Consider the following 6,000-nt stretch of genomic DNA (forward strand, 5'->3'; position numbering starts at 1 on the left):
ATTTAACCACTTGTCATCCTAAAGATGACAAGTGATTAAATACGTTCACCTCTCATAATTTCTGACTATTTACGGCTTATGAAATACTCCTCATGCAATAATTTCATCAAATGGATCTTCTGGAATTCATCTCCATGAGACTCTTCCTTATACTCCTCTGTATTGGATTACGATGTGTTATATGGTAGCCAGGTCCATCAGAGGAGCTTTCTGTGATTGCCACCCAATTCTATGAATCCATATGTAAAACTATAAAGTTATATATATGTGTGTGTGTTTGTGTATGTTTGTATGTATGTTTGTATGCATGTATGTATGTATGTATGAATATCTCTCTCTCTCTCGCTATCTGTCTATCCATCCATCTATCTATATGTGTGTGTGTATATATGTATATATATATATGTGTATATATATATATATATATATATATATATATATATATATATATATATATATATATACCCACTTAACTTCCACATGCTCCAGCTTCATTTAATTCGTCAAAGGACACCTGTTGTTAATGTCCTGTTGTTTGTAATTGTATTTGTGTACCATTTCTCCATTTGTTTTTGTCCTTGCTTTCATATACATTCGCTTGCTTCCTTCCAAGGAATCTATTGCTCTTACCTTGGATTTTCTTGGAGCCGGCCAGATTGGAGCGGTCTTGAGTATAACCGGCTGAAACTGCTGAGAAAATCTGGAACTCAACTGAAGATAGACAACTCCGAATGACTTGTCCTTGTTTTTTCCTGTCCTTTTTTGTCTCATCAATTTTTCCGGATGTTTTGTTGTCCCCTGTTACGTTCTTGTTCCATTTTCTGTTTCCTTTTATATATATACTAGCAGTATCGCCCGGCGTTGCTCGGATTTGTAAGGGAAATAACTATATAAGCATTTTTAGAGAGTTACTTCCCTTATAGATGCCAATTCGGGCTTTCTTAGCCATTTCTGTTTTGGTGTCTTCAAGCCATGAAGTCGTTGTTCTAAAAGAACGCTGGTCTCCTTGACAACGCTTTACGACGTTGATTTCCTTAAACTCCCTTCCCCACAGCTTCACGAGGGAGGGAAGAAGGGGAGAAGCAAACAGGTGCAGGTGTGACCATGGACGCCAACTCCGCCGCCATCGACACACGAAAAATTATGCATTAAAATGGAATAAAAAATGATGTTAAATTATTTTTAAAATCGTAGACTCATCGTAGACGCGCGCTAATACTCAGTCGCGCTCGATATGAATCACGACTATAAGATACCCGAATTTGGTTAAACTGCACCGCAAAATGTGGGAGTAGTTAGGAATCTAAATCGAAGGGGACAGACACTCACACAACTACAGTTTTATATATATATATATATATATGTTGTTTCATTTGTTTCAGTCACTACCTTTAGGCGAACAAATCAACCCCAGGACTTATTCTTTGTAAGCCTAGTACTTATTCCATCAATCTCTTTTGCTGAACTGCTAAGTGGTGGGGACATAAATACACCTACCTTGGGTGTCAAGTGATGGTGGGGGACAAACACAGACACAGACACCAAACACATACATATATATACATATATATATATATATATATATATATATATATATATACGACAGGCTTTTTTCAGTTTCCGTCTACCAAATCCACTCACAAGGCTTTGATTGGCCTCAAGCTATAGTAGAAGACACTTGCCAAAGTGCCATGCAGTGGGACTGAACCTGGAACCATGTGGATGGTAAGCAAGCTACTTACCTGCATCTACTCACACAGCCTATATATACTATGGCACTCCATCAGTTATGATGACAAGGGTTCCAGTTGGTCGGATCAACAGAACAGCCTGCTTGTGAAAATAATGTGCAAGTGGCTGAGTACTCCACAGATAAGCGTACCCTTAACGTAGTTCTCGGGGAGAGTCAGCATGACACAGAGTGTGACAAGGCTGGCCCCTTTGAAATACAGGTACAACAGAAACAGAAAAAAAGAGTGAGAGAAAGTTGTCAAAGAGTACAGCAGGCTTCACCACCCTGCCCACCTGCTGGAGCCTCGTGGAGGTTTAGGTGTTTTTGCTCAACAAACACTCACAATGCCCAGCCTAGGAATCAAAACCGCAATCCTATAACTGTGAGTTTACTGCCCTAACCACTGGGCCACTGGGCCTCCACCCTATACGTATATATATATATATATTATATATATACATACATACATTCATACATACATACAGGCATACATACATACAAACATACATACATACATACATATATATATATATATATATATATATATATATATATATAATATACATATATATATATATATATATATATATATACATACATATATATATATATATGTACCTATGGATATATCTTGCTACTAATCTATATAAACACACTACCATCCAGATATATGTGTATGAGTGGGCTTTCTGTGTTTGTAGGAATTGGTCCCAGACAATATCAATGATTTCATTATTGCCACCTTTCAACTTTAAAACTACAGTTCCACTTTCTCGGTGATATCATAATGTTGGGTCTTAACCCACCAGCAGTGACTGGTCCATTAAGTTTCTCAGAATCAAACAACACACTTCACTTCTTCTAATGAAAGTCTCGCGGGAGAATAGAATTTCCAATAACAAAGATCAACACACTTAATTTATAGTATTTATCAATTTAATATTCACATTATACACTCTCAGTTAGGAATGTCTGTGTATATGTGCGTATGTCTGTATATGTGCGTATGTCTGTAGATGTGTGTGCAGACACAGACATTATGTATGCATGCAAACACACAAACATATCTATACACTCATAAATATGCACACACTTGTGCACACACTGACACACACATGCTTACATATAGACGTACGTATATACATACATACACACATAGATATATATATATATAATTTATTTACTGAAGCTAGCTCAAGCTCGAGAGGAAAATGTAATAACCAGTAAAAAGTAAGTAAAGCTGTATTGATGATGATGATGATGATGATGGTGGTGGTGGTGGTGGTGGTGTGGTGGTGACAATGATGATGATGATGACTACTATAACGATGAGGATGAGGATGAGAAAAGGAAGAAGAAGGAAAAGGAGAAAGAGGAGGAGGAGGAGGAGATGGGGAAGAATAAGAATAAGAATAAGAATATAAATAACAAAAGCAACAAGAACAAGCAAAAAAGAATCATTAGAAATAAAAAACAAAAAAAAGCCAAACCTCATTTTGCTCAATCTAAATTTTCATTTAGTTTTGTTTGTTTACTTAGAGAATTGTAAATACACAATTATTTGAGTTAGTGAAAAATTAATTTATAAATAATTTCATTATTAATTGCCCTTTTTTTTTCTATAATGGATCAAATAAATTTCTCTATCAATAAATTAACTAATCTGTTCAAAAGTTAATGTCTTTTTATTTCTCCAATTTCATCTCTGAAGAGATTGGAATATTTTGGAATGGCACTCTCAAGATTCCCAGTGACCATCATCAACAGGAATGGCTGTGTGGTTAACAAGGATGCTCCTAGAGCCATGTAATTCCTCGTTCGATTCCATTGTACAGCACTTTGGTAAAGTGTCTTGCTAAATAAATATACAATAATCGTCATCATCGTCATTTGACGTCTGCTTTCCATGCTGGCATAGGTTGGACGGTTTGTCTGAGGACTGGTGAGCCAGAAGGCTGCACCAGGCTCCAATCTTGATCTGGCAGAGTTTCTACAGCTGGATGCCCTTCCTAACCTCAGCCACTCTGAGAGTGTAGTGGGTGATTTTACTTGCCACCGGCATGAGGACCAGTCAGGCAGTTCTGGCAACAACCATGCTCAAAAGGTGTTTTTTACGTGCTACCTGCACAGGAGCCGGTCCAGCAGCACTGGCAATGACCATGCTTGAACGTCAACATATGGATGGTTGCCGTAGTCCGCTATAGTGCACCCATCCATAAATAGACATGAGTGGAGATTAACCAACTCGATCAAACTACCCAAAAGACAATGACAATGTATGATGCCCTCTACTCTAAGGTAACTGTACACAGATTCTATATGAAGATGGGCAAAGGTGCACATGGGTTGATTAGTGTACAGGAGTGCATCAACAGTGAAAAATAAACATGGCAGAATATTTGGTAAACAGCAAAGAAGACATGTTACAGTATGCTGCTAATGCAGAAGGATTTAACAAAAATGGACTTGAGAAGAGTGCTCATGAATTCCGATGAAGAACAGCCAATGAGAGAGAAGAAGCCCTACTCTGCAGGGAATAACAAGGTCAATTCCACCGGGAAACCAACAAATTTAAAGACCAGGAGGCATCATGGAGGTGGCTTAACAAGGGTGGCCTAAAAGAGAATACTGAAAGCTTAATCATCGCTGCCTAGGACCAGGCATTGAATACTAACTCAGTGTAAAAGAATATATACCACACAAGAGCCATGGACCTCTGCAGAATGTGTGGGAAGATGGATGAATGTGTGACTCGCATTGTTAGTGCTTGTGAAAGTCTTGTGCAGAAAGAGTACAAACATAGACATGACAAGGTAACCCAAAACCTCCACTGACTACTATGCTGTAAGTATGGATATGAAGTTACAGGTGCTTGGTATGAATATTCACCAGAAAATGTAATGGACGAAAAGGGGAAGGCAAAAATCCTCTGGAACTTTGAGTTCCAGAGAGATAAAGTGTTAGAGCACTGAAAGCCAGATATAGTAACCTTTAGGAGGGACAAACAAGAGTGCCTAATAATCGATGTAGTAGTGTCAGGAGATCAACATAAAGAAAGAGAAAAGGTTGATAAATATGGAGACCTGAGAATTGAGATCGCCAAAACCTGGCAGCTACGAGAGTCAAACATAAAGGTTGTCCCTATTGTCATCGGGGAATTGGGTTCAATACCACCCAAGCTGAAGAAACATCTGGAAACGTTAGAAATACCTTACAATCCAGGTATACTGCAAAAGTCAGTATTACTTGGAACTGTGCATATATTGTGTAAAGTACTGTCTGTCTGTGGTCCTTGTTGTGACTTGACAGAGAGTACAAACCCCCAGTAGACACAATATCTTCAACCAACAACCTCACAATATGATATACTGAGCGATGTCTATAATAATAACAATGATGATGATGATGATAATGATAATAATAATAATATTCAGGGACCATTTGAGTGGGATAGGCTACTCAACCTGAAGGTCATGTGTTGTTTATTTTGATATGGGTCACTGTGTTACATACATATGGTTGAGATGCATGTCTTGTGTACCGTTATCAGACAGGTAGTCATGGTGGTTATATTACGCTCTGTATATTTAATAATAATAATAATAATAATAATAATAATAATAACATCGAAAAATACCTTAGGTACGAGAACCCAGGGTTCGAAATTTCCCCAAGACACCTGATGAATGCTGGAGGGTATATCAGCCGAAATATTGTGTTAACAACAAACAAGATGAGGACAAATATCTGTCAAATGTAAATAATGTAAATAATGTACATAATTCCTCATCTCTTAAATATAGAACTGTACCTCCTTTCTTTGTTCTCATCTCTTATTTCCCTCTCTACTGTGATCTCCTTTTTCTTTTCTGAGCTCATCTCTTCCTCTGTTGAACTCTCTTTTTTTTATCCTGAGATCCTCTTTACTGAAGGTGCTGGTGGTGTTGGTGACGGTGGAGTCTTTCTTTCACAGCCTCAACTCTTCTTTTTCTTTGATGACGTGTTTTCCATTCGTTATGATTGCTTTTCGATTGAATCATTTGATGTATTTCACTGGCAACTTTTTCTGCACAGCTTTGAAATGTGACACGAGTAAATCACCAAAACACAGTCTTCAGCAACATAATTGCATCTCACTTAGGGTACCTAATTGTTATTTAGCCTCAGGTCAACCCCAAGCCAGATTTGCTTTAACCATACTTATTTCAGCTTCAGCGGGATTAAAACTACATTATGCTACATATCTGATCATCATGTTTAGTCCTAGG

The sequence above is a fragment of the Octopus sinensis genome, linkage group LG5 (genome assembly GCF_006345805.1).
Source record: "Octopus sinensis linkage group LG5, ASM634580v1, whole genome shotgun sequence".
Taxonomy (NCBI): Eukaryota; Metazoa; Mollusca; class Cephalopoda; order Octopoda; family Octopodidae; genus Octopus; species Octopus sinensis.